The sequence below is a fragment of the Zootoca vivipara genome, chromosome 1 (assembly GCF_965207765.1).
Source record: "Zootoca vivipara chromosome 1, rZooViv2.hap1.1, whole genome shotgun sequence".
In the NCBI taxonomy this organism is placed as follows: Eukaryota; Metazoa; Chordata; class Lepidosauria; order Squamata; family Lacertidae; genus Zootoca; species Zootoca vivipara.
The window spans coordinates 33,466,058-33,480,496 of record NC_142582.1 but is presented as its reverse complement, the minus strand read 5'-3'; the positions used below and the strand labels follow the sequence as shown (position 1 = coordinate 33,480,496).

Below are 14,439 nucleotides of genomic sequence, written 5' to 3'. Positions count from 1 at the left end.
AATTTATGTTGTCTACGTAAAAGTAGAATTTGTGGGTTTTGTGTAGAATCAGCTTCTCGAATGCCCGTTGGGACAAGTTATAAACAAAGGGCAAAGCATATAATCAAATGTAGCACAATGCACTTTATAGAATTTATAGTTAAGAAATGTTAGTGTGTATTATTTTACATAGCATAAAAGCTCTACGTGGGGTGACTGAGCTATGGGCTTCCTGATGCTCCTCCAGTTCACATCAGCTGAGCCAGGATGGCTACTGGCCAGGAATGAAAGAAGCTGTAGTTCTGCAGCATCCGAAGGAGCACAGGTTCCTCTGCTATCCACAACTGCGATAAGCATATTTCAATATTTATATCAAATATCATGTACTTTCATTAAAAAAATCTAGAGTGCATGTGAGCAAATTGATTCAAATTATTGTTTCTCTTTTATTTAAATTTGTCTACTTTATTGCTTATCTTTGTTTTGTTCTAAAATTGTTTTTTTTAAAGAAGTAACCAATTAATACTCTTATGTCACATAATACTTGCCTATTGGGTGCTTCAAATTTTTCATTACGCCCCCCCCCCCTTCCCAAAGCCTGACTTTTACGCTTCCTTTTATGCTGTGCGTTATGCTGGTTTTAATTGGCATTTTGTTAGGTTTCGGTTTAGTGATATTTTTTTTGGCTTTAAAGTTGTTTTTTATTGTAAATTGTATTTTGTATTATCTGTGTAAACTGCCTAGAGAGGTTTGTTGGATGGGTGATAAATAAATGTAAAAATGATGGTAATAACATATAGGTGGGGGAAGCTGAAGCTGTTTGCAATTTTATTTGCTAATCATAAATAATTGGGAGTTAAAAACCCTTGCTTACTGGTTGTTCCCAATATATAATATTTGTGCCACAGACTCACAATAAATAATTTTAACACCTTGAAATTTTTCATATTTTTCTGGCGCTCAGTAGGAGTGGGAGTAGTAAGTTTCAAATAATTTCCCCCCTTCTCTTAATGTTCTGTCCCATACTGCTGCACCTGTTTTACCAGATGACAAATATGACCTGTGTAACTGTTCTCAAAGCATCCTCTGGAAGCAACCTTTTGGAAAGAGCGGAGTGCTATTAAGCTACATTTAACTGATAGATGTTATGAAGAAAAGAAAAATCACTTTGCAAAAGAGTTTATAGAGTGTTGAACACTTTTTTTTCCAAAACACATTGGTCCTAAAGTATAATATTTTAATGCACCTATATATTTCCTCTTCTTGTCTCTGATACAATAGAACTTTTGTCAGAACTAAGCTATGGAGTTTTTAATGTTGTCCTTTAAGTTTTAGTTTGTGCTTTTTACATTTATATTATATTGCTTATTTTTGTTTGGATCTTTTTGGAAACAGATTGTTTATGAAAAGTGATGCATAAACACCCTAAATAAATAAATAAGCAAACTGATTGCCTTCCACTTGTCCCACCTTATTTCTCTCTCTCCAGTTCTAAAAAATATGTAAAAGTCAAGTATTAGCCATCACAGCTGATTCCTCTCTGTTTCTCACCTTTGATAAACGTAGCATCACTGTTGCATCAGTCATGAGTTGCCATGCTTCTCACCCCTCACCAATACTACTTGGCAGTAGACAGTACACACCACATGCTAACTGCCATGAGCATTATTCTTATTGACCAGCAGTAGGAGTACACAGCCATTGAGAAATGCCAGAGTCATATGCTAAGAACCACTTGGTGATAGGATGAAAGGAGAAAGCTCAGTGTTTGGGGGTGAGGTCATGCTTATCAGAAAGGGAAAGAACTTTCACCCTGGTGGCTGAATTTGTGCACCACTTGGTTGAAGCCCCTGCCTAGCAGGATAATCCCTTCTTCCAGCAACTAGGTTCTGGCTGCCAAAATAACATTCTGCCTAGTGGGGGATGTGACAGATTGAGTACAGTCATTGACTGTACATTGAACATTGACTGTACAAACAGAGAGTCAGGTGGATCCCCGTTAGGGTAGAAATCTATTGTGCCTTTTTCATTCTGTGTCCTGCCAGTAAAAACTCCCTTGGGGTCTAGTGAGTAATGATATTTGAATATGGTGCATAACAAAAGATGCCTGAATTCCTCACTGCATTCCAAGTTGGGGGAAGAGAGGGGTGTCCTCCCTATTGTAGCTGGGGTGTCACAGGGCACCAGATAACCTGCTTTCTGGTATAAAAGTGATGCAGCATCTTCCTATTAAATTTATACTATTTTATATCAAATTAGTTTCTATGGTGTAGGTTTTTCAGTTCTTCATCAGTAACCTCAGAAAGATCAATTTCAGATAGCTCGGTTGCTAGTGACATTAGGTAGCGTGGAATCTATTAGGAGATTTACCTGGATATATTGTTGCCAATCATCATCACTCCTCCAGCTCTTCCATGTTCAGTTGCCCTACCACGATCTGCTCTCTGAAATAACTTCTCCACCCATTTGCCCTTTTATTCATGAAACTCTTTCCTAGAACACCTATGTGGTAATGCTGCCTTTTCTACCTTCAAATTCTTCAAATGTATCTTCTCCATTAATTCTTTGGCTTAATCACTTAGTCCTCATCCTCCAGCTAAAACAAAGCCAAATGAAACACGGCGGCACTTGTGCACATTCATCACATGCCATCTCTTCCTCTGTTATCCTCCGGACACTATTGTAATTTTAGTTTATAAGCCCTTTGAAGCCGGAACCTGTGTCATTTGCATATGCTGCTCTGTAAAGTGTATTGCACATTGGTAGTGTTATATATAAATTAGATTTCTTCCTTTTATTATCACTATCTCCATTTTGCATAAGACTTTTGATAGCCTTACTCTAACTTATTCTAGCACTTTGCTGTACTCTCACTGCATTACAGTCCTCCTTGCTATCCCCAAAATCAGCTTTGTTACTCCCAACTTAGAATAGGGACAGATTTGCAACTGGTTTTCCCCAAGACAATCCACTTTCCCCCCTCCCCATTCTTTAGGCCAAGCACATTGACATTCACAATTAGTTTCTGGGGGGAAATGTTGAAACTTTCCCTAGATGTTCAGAGCCTTTATATTCAAAACTGATCTGTCGTTTCAAGGGCAAAATGTGTGTTTTTATTCTTTAGATTGATGTTTTTGGAGAAGAGGCAGTTGGAAGCAAAATTTTCTTTCTATGTAGATCTGAAATTATACTGACTCCTGTTAAAAACAGAAAGTGCAAAGTTAAACCTGTTGCATGTGTCTATGGTTGTTTCTGAGGACTTTATTATTCAAGATTGTTAACCTCAAAACAGCACTGACTAGCCACATACTGTTTTTTATGCTTGTTGTCTTTGTTGAATTCTGAATCCAACATAAAGGCTGAAATCCAAGAAAAAGAACTGCTGGCATAGCTGGATTCTAACTGGTTGCTTTTGCCATACTAGTTACTTCAATTGAAGAGGCAAACCACAATCCAGTTGAAAATTGCAATTTGGCTTTTTTGCAAGAGAAATGGTGAAAGCAAGTACAATGGAACCTCGGGTTATGGCGGGGATCCGTTCTGGAGGCCCCGCCACAACCCGAAAACAATGCAGCCTAAAGTGTCGCGTCTGCACACGCACATGACGTGATTACCACTTCTGTGCATGCACAGACGCGATTTAGCGCTTCTGCATGTGCGCGAATGGCACGAACCCGGAAGTAACCCATTCTGGTACTTCCGGGATTGCGCCGGTCGCAAGCCGAGGGTGGTGTAAGCCGGAGGCAACGTAACCCGAGGCTCCACTGTAAAGTAAGGCAGCAAACAAAATTCCAGCTGCATATTTGGTTCTTTCTGCTTGCATATATTTTTTTCCTTCATTTGGAACATAGCCTATTTTATTCTTCATGTCAGGTATGTCAACCTGTTCAGTGCTGCATTGTCTAGAATTATTTGATTTTCCCACACACACTCACAAGTCTTGAGGCATGTGCACCAAACAGGTATGGTAGCATTGCTGCCCCCTTCTGCAAAAATGCATCAAAAATCAACATTCCATGTTTTCTTTTAGCAAATGATGGCATACTACTGTGAGTACTTTGGCTTGAGTTAGGAGCTGCCGACAAGCACATAGATCAAGTTGTTGTTTCTATATGTTTCTGTATGGTGTAGGGGTAGAATGCGCCCTCATTCTTGCATCAAGCCTTATTAGTGATATGATGTCTTGAGGGTTGCTGATGAGATTGTTGTTGTTTAGTCATTTAGTCGTGTCCGACTCTTTGTGACCCCATGGACCAGAGCACGCCAGGCATGCCTGTCTTCCACTGCCTCCCACAGTTTGGTAGGCTCATATTTGTAGCTTCGAGAACACTTTCCAACCATCTCATCCTCTGTCGTCCCCTTCTCCTTGTAATGAGATTAGGTTTTGAAAAAAGCCTACCTTCCATGCACCCCTACCTACAGTATGATGTCATGGTTTGGTCAGCATAGGGCATTATGTGGATACAGCAAAAGCTGGAATCAGCATAGCATACCATATTTACACAAATCTAATGTGCCATCAAATATAATGTGCACCCTAATTTTCACAACGTAATTTGGCCAAATAAGGTGTGCATTACATTAAAGTAAATATGGTATTGTCCAATTAAAGAATTATATGTGCCATAATAGGCTATAATTTTTATTATTTTCAGTGTTTCTGCAGACTACTTCTACTTTATGTTTATTTTGGCAGCATATCAATCAGTCTGCCTTACAAAATCTATTACTAATATTTCAGTTCAGAGACATTTGCAGGACAGCAGTCTTGAGCAATTTCCAGGGCTCATCACTAACCAGAGGCACCAAAATTATGCTGGGTCTGCCTTTGTAGAGCCTCATGTGCAGTTCAAAGAGCTTTGTCGCATAATGACATCAGGATGCTGGACCAGATAGGCTATTGGCATGATCCAGCAGGTTCTTGCTATGATATTCAAAAGAGTCTGCGCATCTAATAGTCAGCAAGTGGGGTGTGACACAACAATGCAGGCGGCCTTTTAAAATCCAGGCATGCCAAAACAGCCAGTTGGGAGAAGCATTGCACTACCTGGCAAATGGAATCGGTGGCCAGGTCAGTTTGCTAGCTTAGGAGACTGTTTGATAACAATAACTTACCCACTCACAGGAATCTTTCAGGAGCACCAACATGGTCCCATATCCCCTGCAACGATGCGTAGGCATAAATGTTTTTACTGCTACCACCAGAGGAGAACAGGAAGGAAGCAAAACACTGACCAGTTCTGCTCTACAGAAGAAGTTCCTTTGCTGCTGCCCCCACCCACAAAAGGGACAAAATACCATGTTGTTGTTTTTTACATGTGTGAGAGAAATTGGCAGAATTTGGATACTTTTTCCCAACTTCGTGATTCTGGCTTATTATCTCAGTCAATTTAGATTGGACAAGAATTTCCCAGTTTAGATGTAACTGGGGCCTCTGGCTTAAAGTAGCCAGGAATGGATTGTCAAAGCCAGTGTGTGATATGGGGAGACAAGGGAAGCTAATGCAAACCCGATACTTATTCCTGGCTTCATAAACCTTGATTTATAAAGCCAGGAAAGATAATTTGAACTGGTGCAGATTTAGTGTCTGTGTAAATTATTGCATGTGAAAACAGGACACTCATAACAATTTGGAGCTGGTCCTATTGACACAATTCACAGTTCTTAAGTATTTATCATTAAAAAAAACCCAGTGATAATATAATGAGTCACTGTTTCATTCTCTTTTATTTAGTAGTATTAAATTTAATTACTGTACACTGTGGTGCTTCGCCTCAACCGTATTGGCTACAATATATACTAGACCCTTTTAGGATTTTGGAGGAAAGTTGCTTTTTATAGCAGAAAGAATGTCTTGAGCTGCTCTAGAACATGGTAACATTTGTGTCTGATAATTTCATACCTGTGGCCTAAGGTGACTCTTTCTCTAGTCAAGATAAGAATAATTGAAACATTATAAGTTAGTTTGTAATTTTAGGGTTGCCATTACATGGTAGGCAACCAATATTGAGAAAGCAATATAATCCTTATACTCATTCAGAGCCATACAGAAGTTTTTGAACAAACGCAGGCAGTTAATTAGCCATTTGAGCAGAAATTTACATTTTTCTAATGAAAACAGAACACAATCCATTCATCTATAGTTATTAAGCCATGAATAGCCCAGAAATGTGTGGAATTAGAAATGCCAAAAATGGTTTCACTTTTGGCGGCTTGATGAATTCTTTTAAGCAGATGAAAATGAGAAAGATAGGAGGGAGAAGAGAGTCTCGTGTATTGTGATGTATCTCACCATCTTTGTCTTTTTGCTGTGGCTTGTTTCCGATATTTGTAAAAGCAATGAGGCATACCCTCATTTTTGCAAATAAGATCATTATTCATGTAATGACACAGAAGTATACCACCTTAAACTTCAGCATGGTAGAGTCCAATAGAGCCAGACTTTGGGATTTGGTGGCTGGGAGTCTTTGTAGATTATCCAAAGTACAGTGGTACCTCTATTTACGAATGTTTCTACTTACGAATGGAGCTCCATCCGCCATCTTGGATGCGGTTTAGATAGGATTTTTTTCTACTCACGAATTTTTTGATAGGGTTGCTTCTACTTACAATTTTTTTCTCCCAATGCAGTCCTATGGGATTCGACTTACAATTTTTTTCGACTTACGAATGTGCGTTCGGAACGCATTAAATTCGTAAGTAGAGGTACCACTGTACATGCTACGCATTGCTGGCTGTTAGTCCTCAGATCTGACCTATTGAATGTAATGAAAATCTTGGCCATTTCATGTATTGTATTTCTTACATGTATCTGTGTTAAGGCATGCTTACATCTTGAAAGTGTAAAAGTGGCAAGCATGTGCATGCAAATCCTTGTATCATTTTGGTACCATCCACTAGGAACCCCTGGTTGGCTGTAGCTCCCAATCAGCTGTATGTATACTTGATGACTTGGTTCGTCACTATGTGATTTGTGAAGTGGTCATCATATATTCAGACTTCATAGTATCAAAATGTCTAATACTGTAATTAAATCTCCATTAACTCCATTATTTTTATTTTTTACAGGGTGGATTTGATTTATATCAAATTGATTTAAATCACAATTTAAATTACTAGTCAGTAAGACTTGATTACAGAAAGACTCATTCTTGCATATTTACAACCAGATGAAGGTTTCATTTTTGGAATAATAAATTTTCAGAGTAGTTTTTACAGTTACTGTATATCAAAAATTACTGATTTGGTTATACTATTAGAAATACATAGACAGATAATTATGAAATTGTTGTGAGATTTAATAAGTTAACTATTAATATTTGGACAACTTTTCTGCTGTACTTTATTGGAAGGAGAAAAATAATAATTTCTTTAATAACAATTTAAACAATTTATTTAACTAAAACAATAACATTATAGCATATGTATCCATGTTTGTTAACTGATGTGGTTAAATGGTTTTTTTAAAAAAATTAGACTGAGTTTTAGCACACTTGAAAAACTTAAAACAAATCCTTATTTTCTGATGAATAGCCTTTGGACTATAGTGTAACTTAAATAGAAAACTATCTTTAGAAAGATTTTTCCTCCAAAAGCATTTTATTTTAAGAATCCATTTTTTAAAAAAAATCGATTTAAATAAAAAAATCTGGTTTTTTATTTTTAAAATAAAAAAATATTGATTTTTATCCACCCTGATTTTTTATACACGAGCGGTGGCTTTAGCACCTGGGAAACTGCTTGCCATGTCTACCTAGCAAGATAATGCAAAGAGATAAAGTAACGGGGAAGGCTGCTTCTCCAGTGACTACTGTACATATTTGTCACTGGGAAGAGAAATTTCTCCATTCTTCTGGATGTTAATGCAAGCAGAGGGGGATGGCTTACATGTGTTCCTCATTAAGACTGTAATCTGTGAATTGGCCTTTAGGAGCTGCCACATCTAGCCTGGTGCCGTAAATTGTACAATGTCATTGCTAAAGAACGATTAAATATCGACCAAAGCACACCCTGACATCCAATAATTCATATAAGTTGTAGCTAAATGATGGCATATACAAATTATATGTGAACAATTTGGCTCATGATGTAGAATGATAAGAATTGGTAGATTTATGTGCTGTCACAGTAATGTCTTTGTACTGTTGTCCTTGCTTTTGCACTTATGCTTATTCTTGCTATTCCCTAAAAACCTACCGTACATAGAAGTTCCTCTTTAAAATCTTGTGGACTTCTCTTAGACTAGAAAAAAATCAGAATAGGTTTAACTCTTTTGACTTAAGTGTTAAAGCTTTGCAAATAGGATCAGAGGGTCTGGCTATTCATATTCCACCCATCTATCTTGACATCAAAGTGTTGTAGAAGCAAATATGAGCTTGCTGATTTTATGTTTCACAATCAATCTACAAATCTTTGTATTTCGTTGCCCATGGGGCTATTCATCCCATACGCTCTCAAAACAAACTACATCCTACTTTTTTTCTCTTTCTTTCAGGAGTTTCTTCTTTGGCTGTTATAGGCTAATCCAGTTGCAGTTCTAGAACCAAGATTTGTGGTTGTAGGTAGTGACAGAAAAACCCTGGTAGTATTATGTGTAGTAAATGGCAGTAAATGGCATTAGAAGCTGACATATACTACATTGCCCACTCTGACTGGCAGCTGGTCTTTCAGCAGTCTTTCCCATCACCTTTTATAAAGTGCTGGGCATTGAACTTGGAAGGTTCTACACACAAAGCAAGTGCCCTGGCCCTAAACTATATTCCACCCGAAAACTGAATCCTCAGGATGAGACCCAGCAAGAGGCTTCTCTGCTTTATTTTACCATCTGCTTCATGGATAGGTAGAAAGTCCAGAACCAGCTTAGATATATAAACTGCAGCAATGGCTTATGCAGTGGATATACATCTGCCATCTTCCAAAGGTCAGTGAGTTTGCAATCCTTCTGTTGCCACCAAATTAGTATTTTTAGATTAGAATCATTTGCCCTTTCATTTGGTATGTATTGTATTACATAACAACTGTAAGTTCAGCCTGTAAAACAACTCAGCTTTGCACTGACTGAGCCATGAAGTATTGAAATCTCTGGCTGGGTGACTAGCAGGCATGTGAAACTTGTCTAGTGGGAGAAAGAAAAGATGGGGGAAACTCTGAATGAAGACTCCTGCTGGATCAGGCCAGAGATTTATCTAGTCCAGCATCCTGTTCTTAGAGTGGCATCCAGATGCTAATGGGAAGCCCAAAGCAGGACATGAGTGCAATAGCACTCTCCCTGCCTGTGTTCCCCAACGAATGGTACTCAGAAGCATACTGCCTCCTATAATGGAGGTAGTAAATGACTAGTAGCCATTGGTAGCCGTGTCCTCCATTAATTTTTCCAATTCCCTTTTAAATCCATCCAAGTTGATGGCCATTACTACATCTTGTGGTATTGAATTCCATAGTTACTTAACTGTGTGTTGTTCCTGTCTTATCTTGAATTTCTCAGGCTTTCATACTCCTTGATGGTGGACGAGTTGTTACATTTTTTAATTGATAAAAAATACATGGAAAACAATAAGAAACAACTCCTAGCAGTGATTGATTTATAACATAGAACACAACTACTTTATAATATGATCATGGGACATCCAGAAAGTATAAAACAATGCAGCTACATAAGAAAATGAATCATTCCCATAATGTAATTATCAACTAGCCTCATACATATACACCTTAAGTATGTATAGAAACACAATGAGAAGTGTGAGCTTACTTTTGCTGGGTAATCTCATTTATATTAGCTCTAATTTGAGACAAACTAACACTTATTTCCTCATCAGCATAAATGAAATGTTTAAATGTTTCTTTGATTGCTCTTGAATCTTCCCACCACAATTGGCAACTGATAGCAACAATAGAACTAGGCACTGAGTGGGATTTCTTTTACACTTAAACAATCCTGGTATGTTCTATTCATATCACTGCCGAACAACTTCTATTTAGCTTGTAAGTGAATCTTAATATTTTGAAAAATTATATATGTGGACAGATATAGTAGCATTTTGTTTTTCAAGTTGTGGTACTGAAAGGAGAGTGAGTTTTCAATCCCTTGTGGAAACACACAACAGAACATGCAGTTGTAATTCATGGGCCTCATGGCCTGTCAGTTGTCCATCTTGTGTATCCAATATGGTTCACAAAAGAAAAAGGGTATATAAATGCAGGCATAAGAGCTGACTAATTTGCCTTGTGGGAAGAATTTCCCTTTTCTCTCAAGAGGCCCACAAGGCAAATCAGTGATACACTCTGTGCGGCTGAGGATTAAATTGATTTAATGTTTTACTTATAGCATGTCCCCAAACTAGTCATTATCCATGCCCAGAGGACCAATATTTTATCACCAACAGGATCCTGTCTGGAGGATGTAAGTGACAGGTGAAGGGGATCTCTGGCTGGTTTCAGGCATGGAGACTGGGTATGCCTTAAACTTACTGAAACCTTTTATTTAATCCTTCCTCGTTGGGGCCCTCAAGTTATCATGACATGTAGTCCCGAGGCAATGGGCCTCCAAATCCACTAATTGTAGGCTAGTACAACATAGTTCTTGTCATGTGGTCTACCAACTTGCCAAAGGCTGCATTTACAGTTGCTCTTCAAAGACAAGAACATGCAATTTTCTCATTGTGTTACCACAATATGGCGTTCAGCAGCTTTGCAAGAAGCTGTGTATATTCATGCTTTGATATGCAAGTTAGTGGGTCTGTTGGTTGGATAAGTGTATCTGCTGCTGTGTTATGGCCTCATTCTTGAATGATTTACACATGTTGTGAAAATGTCATTGTAACTATCTCCTCTTCTTATACCCATGATATTGCTTGGAATCTAAGATTCACTGGGTGATACCTAGGGTTAGTCATATGCAGAGAGGACCTATGGAAAATCAGTGAATATCACTAACTTCAGCATGTCTCCTATGAGTATGTTTTGGTTGGATATTGCCCATTAGATTTAGTCGCATAATTGTAGAATAAAAATAGGCAAGTTTATATTCAGGACTCTTTTCTTCTTCTTCCTTGAAATGTTGTTGCAAGCAGCCAGTGTTGGTGGGAAGGTAACTCAAGGCCATGAATAATAATAATAATAATTTATTATTTATACCCCGCCCATCTGGCCGGGTTCCCCCAGCCACTCTGGGCGGCTTCCAAAAAAACAGAAATTCTAAAATACAGAAATCCATCAAAGGAGAGCAAGGTATGACAGTTCCAGCACTGAACCCTTGAGAATAATTGGCAAAAGGATTGATAACTGCAGTAAATTGAGATTTTGCGCCAGGTATCAAGTTCTGTATGTGGGAGAGCTTAGGGAAAAAAATCAGCCCACATCATAATTCTTTGAGGAAGAAAGTAACCCTTCTCAGTTAGTTTATAACATATTGATTTCACTATAAGGGTTGCAATTGCAGTGTAGAATGCTTCATCTTCACGATACTGCATTCTCTCTCTTCTCTTCCCCCAACCCCAATGTCCCATTTTTTTATCCCCTGAAAATGCTCATCAACAATGAGGGGTTTTTGCGCCCTTAATTTCCCCCCTAAATATTGTGGACTTCTGTCAGAGACTTTATTTTATTTTTATTTTTTTGGACTGCTGCAAACCTTAGTGTTCCCCTACATATAATGAAAGCTCCCTGCTCCTTTTCAGTGACTTGTTTTTGTTACAATTCTGTCTTTATTTGTCAGCTGAGTTTGCTGTTAGATGAGGTAAAAACAAGTTATTATTCAAATCATTAAAATATTAATTTGTCTGGATACTGGTAGGATGGATAAAGATGAATAAAGTGAAACTGAATCCAGGTAAGACAGAGGCCTTGTGACTGTCCAGGATACAGGCCAGTTGCCTATTTTGGATGGAGCTGCACTGTGATTCTAAAGGAACAGATGCATAGTCTGGGAGGACTCCTTGATCCTTGGTGACTAGGAGCATTTTCAGCCACTTTTGGCCATTCCTTGACAGTGGTAACCTCACAATTGGAATATCCCAATGTACTCTTATGTGGGGCCGCCCTTTATATTTGGTTTGGAAGTGGCAGCTAGTGCAGAATGTCCACAATTGCCATCCATCTGCACAAAACACTAGTGCATAGATAATAATACTGGTTGCTAGTAGGCTACTGGGCCAGATTTAAGGTTTTCTTATTGGTAAAGGTAAAGGGACCCTTGACCGTTAGGTCCAGCCGTGGACGACTCTGGGGTTGCGGCGCTCATCTCGTGTTATTGGCCGAGGGAGCCGGTGTACAGCTTCCAGGTTATATGGCCAGCATTACAAAGCCGCTTCTGGCGAACCAGAGCAGCGCATGGCAACACCGTTTACCTTCCCGCTGGAGCGGTACCTATTTATCTACTTGCACTGTGTGCTTTCGAACTGCTAGGTTGGCAGGATTCTTATTGGTACATAAAGCCTTAAATCACTTGGACATGGATTGATCAGGGATCCTTACTCCCTGCATATCTGCCCATTGATAGCAGTCATCTGTGGTGTCCTCCTTGTGGTGCTGCATGTGTTGGAGGTTTATTCCAGAGAGGCTCAGACTAGGTCCTTCCATGCATCTGCCCAGTGGAACACACTGGCCATTGAAATTAGGCAGGTTCTTACATTTGTCTGGAACACCATAGAAAGTCAGAATTTGCTCCTCCCCATTCTTTTTTATTTCCATGCTGACGTAAACCAAAGTTTAGCTTTTAGCGTGTCATTTGAACCTGGGCTTATGATAGCTTCTTGCTAACCATGAAGCAAAATGGTTATGAGCTCCTCCTCTCTAGAAGTCTGCACATTTGCATGGTCCCAGTAAGACATAGTTTGGTTTACCATGTACCAGGCCACTGTATTCATTTTGTAGGGTGCCAAAAATAAAATTTCCAGAAGAATTAATTAACTCACAGGCAGCATTTGATGGTTTTTTTCACGACTGTTTTATCTGTTTTTACTTTTGTTTTCATTATTGTATACTTCTATGGTATTATTGTGCTGATTAGTGTTTATCAGTAATAATTATTATTATAATATAAAAATATGTCTCAAAATATTTGCCATAAACAGTTAGTCTACATCTCCCCATAAGATTTTAAATTATTTTAAGTAATTGAATAGACTTGTATCTCATATTCTCTTTCTTTCTTTCTTTCTTTCTTTCTTTCTTTCTTTCTTTCTTTCTTTCTTTCTTTCTTTCTGTTCAAATGGATGAATGTGTGTTTTCATCCAGTATTTCCATTATCAGGTAGAAGTGGAGGTAACTTCACCACTTGCATTCTATATGCTTTTTAATTATTTGAAATGTTTTGCTCAAGGGAATATTCCTCTCTTCATATGAGATACTGAAGTAGGTATTTGAACAGATGAAAATTGGTTGACTAGCTCTTCATTAAGCAGTTAACTCTCATGAGAGATCTCTCCATAGTTCATTGGATTGGAGCTAGATAGTAAGAAAAATTATTCTGTTGTAGAAGTGTAATTCTTACAAAATGTATATTGCTCTTAAAAGAATAAATCTGAATGTAGTATGTCAACACTTAAAGGGAATCATTACCTCAGCTCAATAAATTGAACTTCTCAACAGTTGTAAACATAAAGTCTACCGTATTCTGGGAAGTCATCCTGATATAATGTAGATAATGGCTGTTAACAATATATCAATTATGGTTTGTCCAATTGCTGGCAGTTCAGTGAAACACTCCTCTTCCAAAATGGCAGCATGCACTTAAGAAATACCTTTTGCAAGATAATGTTCACACGACCTGTTCCCTACATACATGTAAACAAATATTGCAAATTAACATGATAAATATTTTTAGTTTTTCCTTTGAAATCACCATTCACCTATACTTAAAGAAAGTATGGGTATAATTCAGTCACCTTTAAAAGTTAAAATGTTAAGAGTAGGCTTGTTAGTCTATAGCTCATTAATTCAGAATTCTATCTCTTCCAAGAAGCTGGCAGTTTTGTGAGACGACACAAATGTGTTAAATGCAATAATCTCTAGACGGTTGTTCCTTGAGGCATTTGTAGCTTTCCCCTTCATGAAGCAGTTTCATCTTAAAGAGTGTGAAGTGTTATACTACTGTAACAAATTTTTCTAGTCGCAGTACTATTCACTCTTTTGCATAACATAATAATTACTCCTGTTATTTAAGGTAAAAATAACCTTTTTTGTAAGATATTGTAACACATCTTAGTAATAGGAAGAGATTCTGTGTTGCAATATAAAAAGTACTTTGACTTCTGTTATACTCTTCACCTGCGATACCTATCGGCGGCATTCTGAAAGAGTCATGGCTTGTGCTGGCCAATATCTTTACAAATGACTTGAAAGAGAAAATGGATATACTCTACAAATTGATGTATGACCCATTTGGGAACAAAATATGTCCATAGAGAATGACCCATATAACTTAAAATAGAGGTTGGCAATCTTTTGGGGTAGGTCTAT

At 38.0% G+C, this 14,439-nt stretch overlaps 1 protein-coding gene across 5 annotated transcripts in view; it reads left to right on the top strand.

The window, feature by feature from the left end:
* The window catches only part of MBD5 (methyl-CpG binding domain protein 5), a 97,662-nt gene that overhangs the window by 19,439 nt on the left and 63,784 nt on the right, over positions 1-14,439 (top strand). The gene's annotated exons all lie outside the window — the stretch shown is intronic.